Raw genomic sequence first — 21,865 nt, 5'->3', positions numbered from 1 at the left:
CATGAGTAACCCTGCTGGCATTTGAAACACCAGTGGCATGGCCTTCAGCCTTACAGAAGCATGCAAGCCACCACAGTACAACAAACTCACAAATACATTTTTCTCCCTTAGCTGTTCCCAACCACTCTGCTCACTTCCTGGCCTCCCTTGGGTGCTCCAACATCTGCCTGCCCTGTGTACCCAGGTCACTTATGCAGCCTGCCCCAGGCCCACCAAATACCACCTTTTATATCATGTACATTGATTAAAAAATGACAGTCTAAACATATTTAACAAAATTAGATAACTATCTCACATTATCAAGAAAATACTAAAATATGGCTACATAGGCAAAATAGACTTTTCCTTGGGTTTATATTTTATATTGTCCTAGTTGGGCCTTTATAGAACTATTGTCATTTATGATGGTCATTAATATCAAGTAATAAAATATGAACTACTTAAAATCAAATTTTGAGTTGTATTAAAATGTTAAATAAGATTTTTAAAATAATGAATCGTAATTAATCACATCGTTACCAACTAAACCTCAATATTATTATTTTTTGGGACAGGAAAATTTTATTTTCTTAGTAAAGTAAATATTCTTAAGTTGCAATCAGTTAAGTTAATGTTAAATATAACATTTTAAGATGTGTTATTAATTTTGTAAGCTAATTCACTTATCCTCCATTCAAGAAATGGAAGCTTTCATACATTAATATAAGCATTTGCTCAAGTATATACAATTATTCAGAAACATCACCTCTATGTTTACATATTGTTCTTCATATCTTTTCCTTCCTTCATTTTTTTTCTTTCTTTTCTTAAATTAACCTTCTATTAAAAAGTAAAACAAAACAAAACAAAAAAACCACTAAAATAAACAATTAATAAGTTTAGACAGAAAGAGACAGTTTTAGCTACTTCATATAATTTTTTAACTTCTCCTAGTTCTCCACATCTCTTGGTGTTAGGAAGAAAGTGCATTAAGTGTTGTTGTGTGGCAGGAAGGAATTTTGAGGCATAGGCTTAGGTTTTCAGGCTTTTCCTTGTCAAGTAATAATAGCCTCTGGTCTTAGTTACCTGATATAAAATGGGGTAGAAGTTCTTCACTTTTCAAATGGCAGAGGCTGGGCCAGATGATCCATTCTGAGATCTAGGCATTTAGTCTCCAACCCACACTTGTTAGTTAAATCATTAGGAGAGTTTCCTAAATATGGCCCTTCTAACCATAGTACTCCATTTTGCAATATACTATAAATCCTAGCTTCTACGCCTGCTTAAGATGGTATGTATTTTGAATCCCATCTTGTTGGAGGATATGACTCAAGTCACCATTCTTAGTTTCCTTGAGGATATATGTGTAAATGTTTTGCAATGTCTCTTCTATTTCTAGATCCTGCATTTGGTTTATCATTGTCTCATCCTTGGAGTTGAGACAGCAGGCAGTTGTCTGATCAGTTTCTTTGGGTTCACCAGCTCCTGCAGCCACATGAATAAGGAGAATACCCCAAACCTACATCTGACCCACAGATTTAGGACTTGCCTACCTCTCAGCCTCCACCACCATGTGAGCAATTCCCTTGGCAGTTTGTGAGTTCTGTGAGATGTTACAATGAAATTTGACCCTAAAACAGAAGGGAGAGTGCTGAGAGAAGGAGGAGTTGATGTTAGAGATGATGGAATGGTACAGCAGTTTGGAAAAGTTGGACATTTGGGATATCTTTAACCTCTGCCTCATAGGGACTAACCTTGTGCTGATCCTTCTAAAATAATTATTTGAGCACCAAGACATATCATAATCAGATTTTCCAAAATTAAAGACAAAGAAAGAATTCTTAAAGAAGCTTTGGGAAAATGAAATATCACCTACAAAGGGGCATCAATAATATTAAGCTCTGATTTCTCAGCAGAAACCATGAGGCAAGAAGACAATGGGATGGCTTATATAAAACCCTGAAAGAAAGAATTTCCAACCAAGAATTTTGAGAAGGTCACAATCATCTGGTTTATCTTATGCTGTTTGTGTTTTTTTGGGTTGTGCCTGATAGTATATTTATGCCATGTATCAGGGCCCCTAAATTTGTCCCTAATTTTTCCTTGAGGAACTTTATAGTTTGGAGTTTCACATTTAAGTCTTTGATCCATCTGGAGCTAGTTTTTGTGGATGGTGTGAGGTACAGATCTTCTTTCATTTCTCTGCAAATGGATATCCAGTTTTGCCAGCACCATTCATTAAACAATCTCTCCCCCATTTAATGGATTTCAGCTCTATGTCAAAAATCAACTGACAATAGGCCAATGGATCTATTTTGGGGTTCTCAATTCTATTACATTGGTCTATGTGTCTATTGTTGTACCAATACCAGACTGTTTTTAATACTGTGGCTGTATAGTAGGTTTTGAGATCCAGGAGTGTCAGACCTCCTGCTTTGTTCTTCAATAGTGCTTTGTATATCTGAGGCCTCTTAACTTTCTATATAAAGTTAGTGATTGTTTTTTCCATATCCTTAAAGAATGTTGATGGGATCTGGATTGGGATTGTATTGAATGTATAGATTACTTTGTGTAGAACTGACATTTTCACAATGTTCAATCTTCTTATCCACAAGCATGGTATGTTCTTCCATTTATGTACATCTCTTATGGTTTCTTGAAGTAATTTTTTATAGTTTTCTTTGTAGAGGTCTTTTGTGTCCCTGGTAAGATTTATTCCCAAATATTTTATCTTTTTGGTAGCTATTGTAAATGGTATTGATTCCCTTATTTCTTTTTCAGCAATCTCTTTGCTGGTGTAGAGGACTCCATCTGATGTTTGGATGTTGATCTTGTATCCTGCCATGATGCTAAATCTCTCAATTAGTACCAGTAGGTTTTTATTTACTGACTTTCTGTGTATAGGATCATATCATCAGCAAATGTGGATAATTTTACTTCCTCCTTACCAGTTTGGATGCCTTTGATTTCCCTTACTTGCTTATTGCCCTGGCTAGGACTTCCAGTACAATATTGAATAGAAGTGGTGATAAAGGGCATCCTTGTCTGGTTACCATTTGCAAAGGATATGGTTTCAGTCTCTCTCCATTGAGAATAATGTTCGCTGTTGGTTTTGCATAGATGCCCTTTATTATGTTGAAGAATGTTCCTTCTATTCCTATTTTGCTGAGAGTTTTGCTCAGGAATAGTTATTGGATTTTATCAAATGCCTTTTCTGCATTGATTGATATAATCCTGCAGTCTTTTCCTTTGTTTTGTTTATGTGATGGATGACGTTGATAGTTTTTCTAATGTTGAACCATCCTTGCATACCTGATATGAATCCCACTTGGTCATATTTATTTATTTATTTATTTATTTATTTATTTATTTATTATTTATTTATTTATGTGTTGTTGGAGTGTATTATCTAGGATTTTCTTGAAGATTTTGCATCTATATTCATGATGGATATTGGTCTGTAGTTTTCCTTTTGAATGATATCTTTGCCTGGTATTGGTATCAGGTTTATGCTTGCTTCAGAAAATGAATTTGGAAGGATTCCATCCTTTTCTATGTTCTGGAATAGTTTGAGCAAGATTGGTGTCAGTTCTTTGAATGTTTGGTAAAATTCTCTGGTGAAACTATCTGGGCCAGGACTTTTTTTGACAATATTTTTTTTATGTCCTGTTCAATTTCTTCTTTTGATATGGGTCTGTTGAACTTTTTCACCTCAGTCTGTGTTAGTTTAGGTAAGTAGTATGCTTCCATAAATCTAGATTTTCTAAATTTTCAAATTTGTTGGGTTGGGCAATTCTACCTCTGTAGTGATACTGCCTCGGAAACCCAAGGAGGGGTCACTATGAGTCAGGGCTGACTCAATGGCACATAACAACAACAACAACATAGTTCTTCATAGTATCCTGATATTATCTTTTTTATTTCAGTTTGTTCTGTTGTGATGTCACACAATTTGTTTCTTATTCATGTTACTTGTATTCTCTCCTTCTTTTCCTTTGTTAAATTTGCCAGTGGTTTGTTAATTTTATTAATCTTTTCATAAAACTAGCTTCTAGTCTTGTTGAATTTTTCTATTGTCTTTGTATTTTCTGTTTCATTTATTTCTGCTTGATTCTTTGTCATTTCTTTTCCTCTGGTGACTGTAGGCTATTTTTGCTATTCTTTTTTCTAATTGATGGAGATGTTGGGTTAAGATGTTGATTTTGGCTCTTTCTTCTGTTTTGATGTGTGCATTTGTTGCTATAAATTAGCCTCTGATCACTGCTTTTTCTGTGTCCCAAAGAATTTGGTGTGTTGTGTTTTCATTATCATTTGAGTCAAGGAAATTTTTTATTTCATTTTATATTTCTTCTTTTACCCAGTCATTCTTAAGGAATGTGTTGTTCAATTTCCGTGTGTTTGCTCTTTTTCTGTTGATCTTCCTATAGTTGATTTCTAATTTGATAGCATTGTGATCTGAGAAGATGCTTTGCAATGTTTCAATGTTTTTTAAATTTATTAAGGCTTGCTTTATGGACTAATGTTGGTCTATCCTGGAAAATGTTCCATGTGCACTGGAAAAGAATGTATATTGTGCTGTTGTTGGGTGAAGTGCTTTGTAGATGTCTATAATGTAGCATAGTGACTAAGGCACTTGACTGCTAACCAGAAGGCTGCTGGTTCAAACCCACCAGCCACTCCTCGGAAGGAAGATGGGGCAATCTACTTCCATAGTGATACTGCCTCGGAAACCCAAGGAGGGGTTGCTATGAGTCAGGTCCGACTTGATGGCACGTAACAACAATAACAACAACAAAATAAGGTCAAGGTAGTGGATTGCATTGTTTAGTTCTTTTGTGTCTTTGTTCAGTTTCTTTCCAGTTATTCTATCTTTCATCGAACATGGTATATTAAAGTCTCCTACTGTGACTGTGGAGTCATCTGTTTCTCTTTTCAATTCTGTTAAAGTCTGATATATGTATTTTGGGGCTATTTCATTGGGTTAATAGATATTTATTATGGTTATGTCTTCTTGTTCGATTGTTCCTTTAATCATTATATAATGTCCTTCATTGTCTCTTATGGTGGTTTTTGTCTTAAAGTCAACTTTATCAGAAATTGATATTGCCACTCCTGCTCTCTTTTGGTTGTCATTTGCTTGACATATCTTTTTCTTACCTTTGATTTTTAGTCTATTTTTGTCTTTGTCTCTAAGATGTGTGTCTCTTATAGACAGCATATTGATAGGGTATGTTTTCTTATCCATTCTGCAACTCTCCATCTCTTGAGTGGTGCATTTAATCCATTGCCATTCAGTGTAATTATAGACAAGTGTGAATTTATTGCTGTCATTTTGTTGTGTTTTTTCATGATGTTCCTTGTTGCTTTGTTCCATGTAACACATGATGACATAACCCAGAAAACAACCAAGTTATGGAAGTATCCAAAGTAAAATGAGCTTACAAGGTTGTAAACAAGGAACCAGAGACATCAATTGGCAAATGAGAACATCTACAAAACAAAAAGAGGGATAAAATACAGCAGTTACAGAACTTCTAAATGGTGAGGAAATCAAAATAATTGAAAGATAGCATGGACTGTTCTAAACTCGGGAAGAAAATTATATATCACAGCGTAACCACAAAGGAAAATGATAAACCTTCACATCACACTAAAAAGAGGACAAGCAAAAATATTTAGCAAATACTAAAACAACAGCAATGAAGCAAATGATAACACAATTCATAAACAAAATGAGCTTAGCACAGACAATTATATGGAGCAAAGCAACCAGGAACATCATGAAAAAACACAACAAAATGACAGCAAATAGTGATCTCTTCCAGAGGCTTTCCTCCAAATTTCTCTCATAGACAAATGAGTGCTTCCAGTGTTAGATCCATTTATTGAAATATTTCAATTGATGATGTTTTTCTTCAGTTCCTTCAGTGCAGCTTTGACTTCTTCCTTCAATACCATTGATTATTGATAATATGCTACATCCTGGAATGGTTGAATATCAACCAATTCTTTTTGGTACAGTCACTCTGTGTATTCCTTCCTTCATCTTTGATGCTTTCTGAGTTATTCAGTGTTTTGCCACAGAACCCTTCAATATTGCCACTTGAGGCTTGATTTTTTTCTCTTCAATTCTTTCAACTTGAGAAAAGCCAAGTGTATTCTTTCCTTTTAGTTTTCTAGCTTCAGTTCTTTGCATATTTCATAATACTCTACTTTGTTTTTATGAGTCACCCTTTGAAATCTTCTGTTCAGCTTTTTTACTTCATCATTTCTTCCATTTGCTTTAGCTACTTCCTGTTCAAAAGGAGGTTTCAGAATCTCATCTGACAACCATTTTGGTCTTTACTTTCTTCCTTGCCTTTTTGATGATGTTTTCCTTTTTTATGTATAATGTCCTTGATGTCATCCCACAACTTGTCTGGTCTTTTGTCACTGGTGTGCAATGCGTCAAATTTATTCTTGAGATGGTCTCTAAATTCAAGTGGGATATAATCAAGGTTGTATTTTGACTCTTGTAGACATATTTTAATATTCTTCAGCCTCCACTTGAACTTGCATATGAGCACCTGAAGGTTTGTTCCACAGTCAGTCCTTGGCCTTGTTTGACTAGTTATACTCAGCTTCTCCATCACCTCTTTCCACAGATGATGTCGTTGTTGTTGTTATGCCATCAAGTCAGACCTTACTCATAGTGACCCCTCCTTGGGTTTCCAAGGTGGTGTCACTATAGAAGTAGATTGCCCAACCTTCCTTCTGAAGAGTGACTGGTGGATTTGAACCACCAGCTTTCTGGTTAGCAGTCAAATGTAGTCTATTATATTCCTATGTATTCCATCTGGTAAGGTCCACGTATATAATCACCATTTATGTTGTTGAATAAAAGTATTTGCAAGGAATAAATCTTTGGTCTTGCAAAGTTTTTTCTGTGACCTACACTGTCATTTCTAACTCCAAGGTTATTATATAGTCCCTCTACCAATCTTCCTTCTTTGTTTTCAACTTTTGCACTCCAATCACCAGTAATTATCAATGAATAATGATTGCATATTTCATCAACTTTAGACTGCAGAAGTAGATAAAACACTTCAATTTCTTCATTTTTGGCTTCAATAAATTCAATAATTTAAATAATCTTAGTATTAGCTGGTCTTCCTTGTAGACATATGGATATTATCCTATCACTGCCAGCATAGTACTTCAGGACAGATCTTGCAATGTTCTTTTTGACTATGAATGTGAAGCCATTTTGCTTCAATTTGTTATTCCTGGTATAGTAGCCCATATGACTGTCTGTTTCAAAATGCTCAATATGAGTCCATTTCAGCTTGATCTTTATGTATTATGCTTCATTTTGTACAGGTTTCAGTTTTTCCCAGATTCATACTTTGTACATTCTGTGGTCCAATTATTAACAGATGTTTGCAGCTGTTTCTTCTCATTTTGAGTCAAACCATATCAGTATATGAAGATCCCCAAAACTTTACTCCATCCACATGATTAAGGTCAGCTCTACTTTGAGAAGGCTGCTTTTTCCCAGCTGTATGTAATTTGAGTCCCTTCCAGCCTAAGGAGTTCATCTTCTAAATATCAGACAATATTCCACTGCTATTTATAAGGTTTTCAGTGGCCACTTTTCCAGAAGTAGACTGCCATCTGCTTTTTCTTAGTCTGTCTTAGTCTGGAAGTACTGTTGAAACCTGTTCACCACAGGTGATCCTGCTGATTCTTGAAATACTAGGGAAAAACTTCCAGCATAATAGCAACATGCAAGCCACCACAATATGACAAACTGACAGATGAATGGTGGCATTAGCCATCAGAAGGATGTAAATCAAAGCTACAGTGAGATATAATACCACCCTGGCAATAATGTTACTAAAAAAAAAAAAGAGAGAGAGAGAGAGAGAACAATAAAATTCTAGTGAGATTTTGGGAGGATTGGAACACTTACACACTGCTGGTGGGATGGTAAAACTGTACAACCACTATGGAAAACTGTATAGCAATTCCTTAAAAAGTTAGAAATAAAAATATTATATGATCTAGCAATTCCACTTCTCAACTGATTAACTTCCAAAAGGATGGAAAAAACCTAAATGCCCTTTAACAGGCGAAGGTATAAACAAACTGTGGTACATACATACAATTGACTATTACACATTAGTAAAGAATAATGATAATTTTGTGAAATCTCTCACTACATGGAAGAATCTGAAGGACATTATGGTAAGTGAAATAAGATAATCACAAAATAAAATATAAAATAAATACTGTACAAGACTGCTATTATAAAAAGTCAGGATTTATTTACACACAGAAAGAAACATTATTTTATGGTTCCCAGGGATGGGAGGGGGAGGAAAGGAGAGTCACTAACTAGATAGTAGATATGTACTAATTCTTGTGAAAGGAAAGACAATACACAATATGAGGAAGCCAGCACAACATGGCCAAGGCAAAAGAAGACACTGATAGATATGGAAGAAAGAAGTTACAACTACAGTAAATACTATAACATATACAATCCTGCAACAACAGTAATAACAAACCATAATTTGTGAGTAGCTACATAAGTAGATATGTATGCTAAATATGTGTAGGATGTCAGTCAGGATTATACTCATGTACATATATAGGTATGGTTGTCTATTTTTCTATACACATATTTGTATATGTTGTATGTATATTCCTATATATAATAGAGTACACATGGGGCATGACTATGGAAACTTCTTAGACATAACCAAACACCTTGCAGGATTGAGTTACTAGGCTTAAAGGCTAAGGACCACAGTCTTGGAGAACATCTAGATTAATTACCCTAACATAGTACATAAATACAATATTATACATCCTAGTTTGGTAAGTAGAATATGTGGTCTTAAAAACTTGCATGTAGTCTTCAAAGATATAACTATTGGTCTCCTCTTGCATGGAGGCATTTAACTCAAAGGAGTAATGGCCCACATGAACACAGCCTCCAGTAACCTGAGACCAGAAGAACTAGATGGTGTCCAACTATCACTAACAACCTCTTTGACCAGGGACACAACAGAAGATCTGGTCAGAACGGGAGAAAAATAGACAACAAAATTCAAATTCATAAAAAAAAGACCAGATTTACTCATCTGGTAAAGATTGGAGGAGACTCAAGATTATATCCCTAAGTCACCCTTCTAACATGGGTCTGAAACCACTCTAGGTGGCTACCTCTCAAGCAGTAATAAACTGGCCTATAAAATAAACAGTAATATCCATGAAGAATATGCTTCTTACAACAAACAACTACAGGAGTCCAAAAGGGCAACATTTGCCCCAAAGGGCAGGGAAATCTGATGAATGGAAACAGGGAACTCATAGTGGAAATGGGGAGAGCACTGACACATTATAGAGTTGTAAACTATATCATGGAACAATCTGTGGATGAATTATTGAATGGGATACTAATTTACTGTGTAAGTTTCACCTAAAGAACAATACAACGTTAAAATAAACAAAAAACAAGGGCTGAAACTCAGCTAGTTAGTTGGTCAGCACAGAAGTGCTACTGCTCATCACCAAACAATCCTCCCAGGTTTTATATTTGTGGGTAATGAATGACAGGCAGATTCCTAAGCCACTACTGAACAATGAAACAGAGAGAATCAAAGGTAGACAAAGAAACCAGAACATAACAATATTGCTTGTTTCTCAGCTGTTTAACTTCCAACCAGTTGGTAGAATATGGAAACATGAGGTAGTCAGAGCAGCTTAGCTCATGGCAGACAGACATGGTTTGCTCTTTATAAACAAAACATCTAGACAATCCACAAGTCTAAGAGATTCTGAACATGAAAATTAAAGAGCCATCTTTACAAGTTGAAAGGAGCTCTGTGGTGTAGTGGTTAAGGCATTTGTAGCTAACTAAAAGGTCAGTGGATCAAACCCACCAGCCATTCCACAGAAGATAAGGCAGTCTGCCTCTCTAAAAATTTACAGCTTTGGAAACCCAATTGGAGTTGCTGTGAGTCAATGGCAGTGAGTTGGCTTTGGTTTTACATGTGGAAAGTGTTATCAAACATTTATCTCTTCCTTTATTCTTTCATTGGAGAGCAATCATGATCAGAAATGACATCTTCAAATACTAAGGGTACTGAAAAGTTGTGAGTGGGCTTTGGGAGGACATTTCTCATATGAGAGATCTGTCCTAAGAAATAACAAAAAATAATGTCATGAGATAAAGTAACTTGCTATTAGAACTTTACTTCTTTAATATTATCACAATTTTTAAAAATATTTCAACATTTTTTACATGTATAATTCAGTGACATTAATTATATTTGCTTTATTGTACAATCAGCACTACTCTCCATTTCTAAATTTTCCCATAATCATTAACAGGAATCTCAGGGTACCCTAAGTAATGACTCCCTCATATCCCTTTCCTTCCCATCCTGGTAACCACTATTAATCTTGGGTCTCTATATATGTGCCTATTCTAGATATTTCATGTAAGTGGGACTCAACTTTTGTCTTTTTGTGAACTTAGAACTCATTTTGATGAATGAAATAAATCAGTCACAATAAAGATTATTCACTGTTTTTATGCTAAATAATTTGTGGGGGAAACAATGGTATCCAATAAACATTAGAACTATTTTTCAGAAAATTTGTTGATATTTTGCTAACAGATGATAGTAGGTTTATGGTTCAAAACATAAGCAGTAAAATATGTCAAAAAATAGATAAGGATATCACCTGTAACTTTAAATTTTTATCCAGTTATATTTAAATGCTAGTCCTGAAGTTTGTATTTAATGTGAAATTTCTTCAGTCATCTTGAGGGACTGTTACACACCTTCCAATCTTCATGTAATTAAGGCAGTAGTTTTGTTGTCATCTTGTCACAACTCATGAGAAAAACTGAAAACTCCAGAGCATATGAGGTAGTAAGTCAGAATTAGACAGCTATATGTAATTTTGCTTTGTATTTTGAGGCACTTCATTGGATTTGTCAATAGTCAGCTATTCCTTTCCCATTAACTACTCCCCTTCTCCCATAGAGTCTAAGACTTTCTTTTCCTTTAAAGTTTCTAAAAGGTATCTTTCTCCACTTACTTCCAAGATATTCTGGGGACTCAGATGTTGGTAAATCTAGCTACAAAGTCATTTTATTTTTTTCTAGAACTCACTAAAATTAAGACTTTATTCTCTATAAGCTTTCATGAATCATAACAATGTATTATTGTAAACTTAACTTAAGTCAGAGTTCATTCAGCTGGATTGGTAAATATTGCATAATTTTTGTAATTATGCACAAAGAACTTATTTTAAAATATCTAATTTTTATTGTACAAGTATGTTGTTGTTGTTGTTTTGTGCCATCGGGTTGGACCCGACTCATAGCGACCCCTCCTTGGCTTTCCGAGGCAGTATCACTATGGAAGTACAAGTATAATCTGTACAATATTAAACAAAAATGTTAAACTTATATCTTCATTATTTGATGAGCCTTTGTCAGAATCATCTACATATTAGAAAATCATTGCTTGGCTCATATTACATCTAGATATTGAAAACATGTCATAAGTTTTGAAAGATTAAATAATGACCAATAATTCACTACTAAAGTAGAAGGAGGTCCTTCAAGGAGAGGCCTCTAAGACTTTTTTATTCTAACATAGAACAGAGACCTATTATGGGCATCACAGTGAACGTAGCTGGAGAGCAAATTTATAATTAGAGATGTTAGTAGGCAGAAAGTGATATCAAATTCCTAAATACAAGAAATTTCACAGTGAGTTCACAAATATAAAACTGGGAAGGATTGGCACCCATCTATGACTATAGATGAAACAGCCCTGACACCTAACCATAAGTCAGCAGTACCCATAAGTAATTGACTACTTGTCTCAGAGATGCATAAATAACACCATAGCATCTGGAGCCCTGCAAAGCAACTTTCGTATTTTGAGAATTGACTAAGCCTTCAAAACATATCACTTTTTTTCTACTTTTCAATGTCTGTTTTGATCAAGTAACAAGGGTATAAAACTCACTGCCGTCAAGTTGGATCCGACTCATAGCAGCCCCTCCTTGGGTTTCTGAGGTGATATCACTAGGAAGTAGATTGCCCAACCTTTCTTCTGAAGAGTATCTGGTGGGTTTGAACTGCCAGCTTTTTGGTTAGCAGTCAAATGCCTTAGGCATATGCCACCAGAGCTCCCAACAAGGGTATAGAGAGAAAAAAATTGAAAACAGGGAAGTGCTGCAAAATTGGTGGTAAAAAGAATATCTCCAAAATTAATGGTTTATTTACTTTAAAGAAGGGAGATAATAATAATTTTGAGTATATGTAATGATACTTTGTATATGGGATGTTAGAAATTAAATGCATATCATCAATACTAAAGCCAGAATATAAAGAAATAGTTCTGAAATACAACAATGATATATTTTTTACCCATTAGGAAAACCTTCTTGCTAAATAAAATAACCATTGGTATTTTGAGTAAGTTTAGAGGAATAAAAGAGACTATTTCTACCACTTATCTGTCAGTTTGTCAGACTGTAGAAGCTTGTGTGTTGGGATGCTAGAAGCTATGCCACCAGTATTTCTAATGTCAGCAGGGTCACTCATGGTGAACAGGTTTCAGTGGAGCTTCCAGAATAAGACAGACTAGGAAGGAAGAACTTGTGATCTACTTCTGAAAAAAAAAAAAAAAAAAAACAGCAGTGGAAATCTTATGAATAGCAATGGAACATTGTCTGATAATATAGTACTGGAAGATGAGCTACTCAGGTTGGAAGACACTCAAATGATTGGGGAAGAGATGCCTCCTCAAAGTAGAGTCAACATTAATGACATGGATGGAGTAAAGCTTTTGAGATCTTCATTTGCTGATGTGGCATGGCTCAAAAACAGAAGCGACAGCTTCAATCATCCATTACTAGTCAGTACATGGAATGTGAAGTATGAATCTAAGAAAATTGAAAGTCATCATAAATGAAATGGAAAGATTAATATCCTAGCTGAAATGAACTGGTATTGGCCATTTTGAATTGGACAGTGATTCAGTCTACTACATCAGAGATGATAAATTGAAGAGGAATGGTATCACATTCATGTTCCTCTTGTTGTTATGTGCTGTAGAGTCGGAACCGACTCATAGCGACCCCTCCTTGGGTTTCCGAGGCAGTATCACTATGGAAGTAGATTGCCCCATCTTCTTTCTGAGGAGTGGCTGGTGACTTTGAACTGTCAGCCTTCTGGTGAGCAGTTAATGCTGTCAGTGATAACATAACATCCATATACTTACAAGGAAGACCAGTTTATACGGCTGTGATTCAAATTTACGTACCAACCACTAATGCCAAAGATGAAGATATTGAGGATTATTATCAACCTCTATAGTCTGAAGTTGATCTAGCACACAATTAAGATGCATTGAAAAGTATTGGTGGTTGAAATGTGAAAGTTTAAAACAAAGAAGGATCAGTAGCTGGAAAATACAACTTTGCTGATAGAAGTGACACCAGAGAGTGAAAGATAATATTTTTAGACCAAAGACTTATTCATTGCAAATACTTTTTTCCAACAACACAAATAGTTACTATATCAAGGCATGGACCTTGCTGGATGGAATACACAGGAATCAAATTGACTACATCTGTGGAAAGAGACAATGGAAAAGCTCAAAATCATTAGTCAGAACAGGACTGGGCCAGCTGCAGAACAGACTGTCAATTGTTCATATGCAAGTGCAAGCTGAAGCTGAAGAAAATGAAAAGAAATACATTAGAGCCAAGTACAACCTTGAGGGTATTCCACCAGAATTTAGAAACCACTCCAAGAATAGATTTGATGCCATGAACACTAATGACAAAGACAAGACAAGTTGTGATATGACATCAAAGACATCGTACACAAAGAAAGCAAAAGATCATTAAAAAGACAAGAAAGAAAGGAAAGAAGTAAGAAGAAGAAATGCTGACATAAGAGCAAAGAGAGTATTGTAAAGGGTAGCTTGAGAAGACTTATAATGAATGTGCCAAGACCTGTAGTTAGAAGACCAAGAATGAAGATCATCCTTGGCATTTCTCAAGCTGAAAGAACTGAATTAAAAAAATCAAGCCTCGTTGCAATATTGAAGAATTCTAGGGACAAGATACTCAACCACTCAGGAAACATCAAAAGAAGATGGAAGGAATACATAGTTGCTGTACCAAAAGCAATTAGTTCAAGGTCAGTTGTTTCAGGAGGTAGCATATGATCAAAAAGTGATGGTATTAAAGGAAGAAGCCCAAACTGCACTGAAGGCATTGGCAAAAACAAGAATTGACAGAATATAAACTGAGATGTTTTAACAAACAAATGCAGTGTTGAAGTGGTCACTCATCTATGCTAAGAGATTTGGAAGACAGGTACCTGGCCATCTGACCAGAGAAGAATGTGCCCATTCAAAAGAAAGATGATCTAACAGAATGTGGAAACTATTGAACAATATCATAAATATCACACACTAAAGATAATTCAAAAATGATTGCAACAATACATCCACAAGAAACTGCCAGAAATTCTAGACAGATTCAGAAGACATGGAATGAAACATATCATTGCTGATGTCAGATTGATCTTGACTGAACACAAGTATACCACAAAGGTGTTTATCTGTGTTTTATTGACTATGTGAAGGCATTTGACCGTGTTGATCATAACGAATTATGACTAACATTGCAAAGAATGGGACTTCTAGTACACTTAATTGTGCTCATGAGGAATCTGTACATAGACAAAAAGGTAGTCATTCTAACAGAAAAGGGAATACTTCTATTCCACATAATGCATCTATCATTTAATCTTTGTACTCTCTCAGCATTGGAATAGTCTATGACAATTTCATGTGAATAACACTAGACATTATAACGTAAAGAAGAATGCCTTCTCACTTTTACTTTCTTTTATGTTGCTTCTCTTTTTTCTCCTCCATAATCTTCTCTTTTTAAAATGATTTCCAAGTAAAGAAAGAAATTCTTTCTCATTTCTGTCTCTGTTTATTTATTGTTATCTCTGCCTTCAGGCTTATCTATGGCATACCTTTGATGCTATTTCTCCAAGAGCATGGACAAATCAATTTCTGCTTAGAAAAAAAAAATAATTTTTTTATTTAACATTTATACCTGCTGGAGACATGACACATTAGTTTTGGTCTTTAGTGACAGAAGAGCTAAAATCAACACTCACATGACTGTTGAGATTAAGGTTCTTGGGGATGTTGAACTTAGTATCTTTGAAAGAGAATCTGAATCTTATAATCACAGAGGCTGAATTTTTTCACATTTGAGATGAAGTCTTATGAAAATTAATTTTAACAACCATCATACTGTAAAACAATGTTAATTTAATATATATATATATATATGTTTATAAAATGTTGTTCCTTCCAAGAATCTAAAGCCTTTTATTTAAGCTTTATTTTCCTCTAGTGAATACTCTCCATCTATTGAAGGACTCATACTTCCTATGTCATCTCATACATTTTACTAGTCATGGATTAATTATGATATTTAGAACAAACTGAAGATTTGGGAACACAACCACATAAAGTTAAGAGAGAATTAGAAGAATCCCCTTAGATTTATTTATTCTTTTTTAAATTATTCTTACCAACAAATCTCAATACTAGAATAAAGCAATGGTTTAGAGTGAATTCTGTTTATTTTCAAAAACCTCCTTAACCTTTGAGCCTATTTCTTTTCTTAATTCAGTTTGATTTCATATTTCCTCAAGCCTGAGCTTAGACTATCAGATATTTTCACATCTCCCTCCAACTCAAAATGATACCTATTTCTATCCCATTTATTTTTTATTTTTATTTAAATAAAAATGATCAGCTTCAAAATTTCATATCCTAGTCTTTTAAATATTTTAGTGGAATCTTTCTAAGGATTAAAAAAAAAAAACTATGAAGATCAAAATACTGAACCATTTTATTGCCTTCCTTACTTTCCACCTCAGTTGTTGTTCTATTCAATGCTAAGGTAGAGTCATCCCTTGATATTTTTCCCAAACACATTTTTTTCTGTAGTCTATATAAGAAATAAAATTAAAACTTTTAATTTATATAATGCTGAAAACTGTCATCAAACTTGCTTATTAGTTTGCTTTTGTTTAGATTTAGCTTTCTAGATGTAAGGAACACTTTCTACATTCCTCCCACATGAATATTTGTGAATTGGCTGCCTCCAAGTATTAGGTTGTATTATAATGTACTATATTCTTACCTTTAAGGCTTCCTTCATCATTAAAAGCATCACTATCTTTAATTTTTATAAGTGTTTTAATTATGGGTGCTTATTTCATATTTTGATTAATTTTGGCTTTTAATTTCCACTACCTGTCATGCCATGTTTTGTCATGATCTTTCAGTTGGGTGCCATTTTAATTATTATTCCAGGGATTCATTTTCTCATTTATTATTACCTCAGTCCTTTTAGCTGCTTTCAGAAGGACTAATATCAACTTTCAAGGGTAAAGTGTGAAGAACAGATTGCTTTCAGACATTGATAATTTTGATGATTTATAAACAAATTTAAAAATATGATCCCCATTAATGCAGTTAATAAAATTTGCTATGATTTAAGTAGTATAATCCTTGAAATCTGCATTAGCAAAGTCTTAAGAAAACATATGGTGCACATCAGTAAGCACTAATAATATCTATAACTAGTTTTAAACTATATAAAGTATTATAAGGGAAGTTACTGGGGAAAAAAAAAAAACAACAGTTACCAGAGTTATTTTCTTATAACATAATTTGGTCATGAAATGGTATTGACATTTGCTTTTGGGCAGAGAATATACACACACACACACACACACACACGTGTGTGTGTGTGTGAATATATATATATATGTGTGTGTGTATGTGGGAGCTCTGCTAGCATAGTGCCTAAGGCATTTGACTGCTAACTAGAAGGCTGGCGGTTCAAACCCACTAGCCACTCATCAGAAGGAAGGTTGGGCAATCTACTTCCGTAGTGATACTGCCTCGGAAATCTAAGGAGGGGTCACTATGAGTTGGATCTTACTCCATGGCAATGGTTGCATTTATATATAGGTTTTTTTTTTTTTCCCTAATAATTATACATTGACATACCATAGCATAGGATTTTAGAATAAGAAAATTGAATTTGAATTCCTGCTCTTATAGTTATTACTGCCACCTAACTGTTCTTGGAAAAGTATTTAAACTGCAAGTGTTTCAGTTTGTTATATGTAAAACTGGAGATAATTAGCTCTCCCAAGGCTGGGAGTCCACTTTAGGAAAAAGAATACCAATTTAAAGCATATACAAGAACATACCAAATATATTGAGTAACTTAATTGTGTAAATTACCTTTAAATTATATATTGATCTATTCATTAACATGTATAGGAGTTTTATCATCAGAAAATTTATTTTCTTGTCACTGGGGGCAATTTTGCATACCATTTCTATTGATACTGACAGACTTTATTCAGGACAAGATGGGTCACATAGGCTAAGAGATGATCCAGTATGTTGAGGTATACTAAATATGAAATTCTCGCACAGCTCTAGTATGAGATTTTGCCCTAAAAATATGGGAATTTGGTAATTTTCATTTCACGCTATTCCTATCAAAAAAAGAGGAAAAACTCCATGATGGATTTATAATTTTATCTGTTGATTTTTTAAACATAGTTCTGACATAATAGAACTTCCATTTTGACTAAGGGTCATGGAGAGATGAACCTTCCACTTACACTTTTACATGTCTGCTGACTGGAAGGGTTTTCCCCAGAGTAGATTCTGTGCCTGTGCATTTCCAATCTATGTGATCCTCAATCTCCTATGTACGTCTGCTTCTGGAGCCATAGGGCATGGTCATATCATGATCTGAACTCTGAACCTGCTGCTTCATTTGTCCACTTTGGGAGAAATGTCACAGTGGGCATGAGGAATATTCCTAGTCCTGGATACCTAGAAATTATTTAACTCCTCACACTAGTAACTGTTAGCCATGTAGATACATCCCACAGACTCAAAGTAATGCATTCTCAATGTACACTCTTCTTAGAGTTTTAAAGTCATTCCAATGCAATCCAAATGAAAGAAAAGTGTAGTGGAGAAGGGATCAGAGTAGAAAACGACAACTATGGGTTATATCTTACATAGCAAATTTTCAAAAATACATGACCATTTGAACACACCGTCAGACCTTTCCCAGGTCTTTAGAAAGAGAAGGGGCCATGAAAGTGAGGGGCTAGAATCTTTAGTTTCACTAGGTTTATGTTAAATCTACCTTTGCATTCTCATAGACAGTGAGACCTCAGGGGGGTGGGGAGGCACTAATATTGCCAAAAGGATCTTTGGTGGTGCAGTGGTTAAATGCTGGGCTAGTAACCAAAAGACAGTGGTTTGAATCCACCAACCAGCCACTGCACAGGAGAAAGATGTGGCAATATGTTTCTCTAAAGATTTATAGCCTTGGAAATCCTATAGGGCAGTTCTACTTTCTCCTGTATTGTTGCTGTCTGAATTGACTCGATGGAAACAGGTTTGGTTCAGTTTTAATTTTGCCAAAGATAGATAGAGCTGAGAAACGTTTAGCAGGTAAACTTAGAAAGACTTGGTAATATTCTGTAAGGGAAGAAAACCAAGGGCAGGAATTTTGGAAAGCATCTAGGGCTCTGAGTTAGAAGTATAATGAGGAGCAGGAAGTTTTGACATGGATGGCATCAGCTGGGAAGAAAATACTAGAAAGTTTGGGAACAGTTGGAAATGTTGAAGTGTCTGTCTGTAGGATAGCCAACTAGAGATAGCTTATCAACATTTATATGTTCAACTCTGAAACTCGGAGGAGAACTGGATTAGAGACTTGCATTTGGAAGACGTAGGAGTAGTTAAAGCCAAAAAAATAGATGAGACACTATAGTCAACGTGTTGTGTAAAAACACTAGGCCAAGGAGAGAATCTGAGAACACCAGTGTTTAAAATATGAGCTGACAAAAAGATTCGGAACGATGAGAACATAAGAAGAGAACCTGGAATGAGGTGTACCATGGAATTTCTGTGAGTAAAGAGTTTCAAAAAGCAGAGAAGAATCAAAAGCGACAAAGTGAGAAAAGTTTTAGAGGTGTAGTAAGATTGGACTCCATGTCGTCATGGGTTGAGGAGAAAAAGCAGAGACTGTAAATCATGCACAGAAGAACCTGGAAAGGTGGGGCAGTGTAAGCATCTAAGGTGTTTGTCAGAGAGAAATGTAAGGTTTATGGAAGTTTTTTGCTTTCTGCTTCTCTTTCGTGTGGGAAAAATGTGAGCATGTTTACAGAGTAGAAGAAAAAAGAAAAAAATAGTAGAAAAGGAGAGCTTTGAAATACAGGAGTAAGCAAAACAGATCCCCTCAGAAGTTTCCCTAGCACTCTATCCCCCTTATTTCTACCCTCAAATTGTATTTTATGTCCTTTCAGTGAGAGTATATATAATTATAGATATTGTTGAGGGTGTCATTGAGTTGACTCCAACTCACAGTGATGCCATGTGACAGAGTAGAGCTGCTCCATAGCGTTTTTTTTTTTGGCTGTAATCTTTACTGAAGCAGATTACCTGCTCTTTCTCCTATAGGGTGGGTTTGAACCACCAACCTCTTGATTAGCAGCCAAGCCCTTAATCATTTTGTCACCAAAATCAGACAGCCACATATTTCCCTCACTGAATGGTTAGTGGCTTTGAATCTTTGACCTTTTGGTTAGCAGCTGAGTGCATTAACAACTGTGTTACCAGGTATCTTTAGGCTCTTTATGTTGTCATAGCTGTTAGGTGCCATCATGTTGGTTGGAACTCATAGTGACCCCAAGCACAACAGAACCAAACACTGCCTGGTCCTGTGTCATCCTCACAATCGTTGCTGTTTGAACCTATTGCAGCCACTGTGTCACACCATCTCATTGAGGGTTTTCCTCTTTTTCATTTGACTGCTAAACAGAAAGCTGGTGGTTCAAACCCACCAGCCACTCTTAAGAAGGAAGGTTGGGCAACCTACTTCCATAGTGATACCAGCTCAGAAACCAAGGAGGGGTCACTATGAGTCGGATCTGACTCAACTGCAGTGAGTTTGGTTTGGTTTTGGTTTTCTACTTCACTGAGCATGATGTGCTTCTTTGAGAACTGGTCCCTACAGATAAAAGGTCCAAAGTGCATGAGAAAAAGGCTTGCCATCCTCCCTTCTAAGGAGCATTCTGGCTGTTCTTCTATGCCAGACTTGTTCATTCTCTGGCAGTATGTGGTATACTCAATATCCTTTGCTATCCATAATCAATTCTTCCTTCCTTAACAGATAATTAAAGGTGTGCCTTCCTCCTGAAACCACTTTTGCTTTTTAACACTTTAATGAGTGGCACTGTGGTTAAAACAATAGGCTATGAACTCATCAGTTGATCCATAAGAGAAAGATGAGGCAGACTGCCTCCATAAAATTGACATCCTTGGAAATCCTGTGGGGCAGTTCTAACCTGTCTTATAATGTCATTATTAGTCAGAATCAAAACAATGGAATTAGGTTTGGTCTGGCATATTTTTAACAGAAGATTTGCTCAATTTAACACATCATTTTATTTCTTAACTGCTGCTTCCATGGGTGTTGATTGTGGGCCCAAGTAAAATGAATTCCTCTACAACTCTCATCTTTTCTCTGTCAGTTATGATGTTGCTTATTGGTCCAGTTGTGAGGATTTTTTGTTTTCTTTATGTTGAGGTGTAATCCATACTGAAGGCTTTTGTCTCTGATCTTCATCAGTAAGTACTTCAAGTCCTCTTCACTTTGAGCAAGTGATTTGTATCATTTGCATATTGCAGGTTGTTAATGTGTCTTCTTCCAATCCTGGTGCTGCATTGTTCATGTAGTCCAGTTTCTCAAATTATTTGCTCAGCAAACAAATTGAGTAAGTATGGTGAGGCAATACAGCCCTGATGCACACTTTTCCTCTTTTTAAACCACTCCTTGTTCTGTTTGAATGACTGCCTCTTGGAATATGTACAGGTTCCACATGAACCCATTTAAATGTATTGAAATTTCCATTCTTTGCAATGTTATACACAATTTGTTGTGATCCACATAGTCGAATGCCTTTGTATAGTCAATAAAATACAGGTAATCATGTTTCTGGTATTCTCAGTTTTCAGTCAAGATCCATCTGACATCAGCAATGATATCCCTCATTCCATGTCATCTTCTGAATTCAGCTGAAATTTCTGGCAGTTCCCTTTTGATGTACTACTGCAACAGTTTTTAATTATCTTCAGCAAAATTTTAGTTGCATGTGTTATTAATGATATTGTTCAATAATCTCTATAACGCATTGGATGACCTTTCTGTTGGACTCCTTCCAATAATATATATATATATATATATATATATAATATGTAATAATACATACAGTAATAAATACTTATCCATTTATTTGTCTGTCTTTCCCAGTAGGGTCTAAGCTTTTAGAGAATTTGGAGTTTCAAATCCTTTTTTCTTGTTAAAAAAATGTATATATCTAGGAAGAGATGAAAAGACACTGGATAGAGAGTAGAGAAAGAAGTTCAGTCAAACTTGAGAAGGAGACTCTTCATAACATTATTCAGTTGGAGTGAAGTGATAAGGGTGATTTTAAACATGAATTTTAGCTTACAGAGCTCAGCTGTAATTATACTTATACCTGTGCCCAAATGAATTCTACCTCTAAGATATCTCTGACTTTAATGGTTTCTGGAATTTTTTTTTTTCTAATGATATCTTTGTTGCCCTCTTAATTTTAGAGGCAATTTTCAGTTAATCATACTATGCAAAAGGAATATTTAACAAGTAGTAGGAATTAAAAAAAAAAAAAAAAAAA

This window comes from Orycteropus afer, unplaced genomic scaffold (genome assembly GCF_000298275.1).
Source record: "Orycteropus afer afer isolate SDZICR_OR568_19922 unplaced genomic scaffold, OryAfe1.0 scaffold00087, whole genome shotgun sequence".
Lineage (NCBI taxonomy): Eukaryota > Metazoa > Chordata > Mammalia > Tubulidentata > Orycteropodidae > Orycteropus > Orycteropus afer.
Note: the sequence above shows the minus strand (reverse complement) of the source record.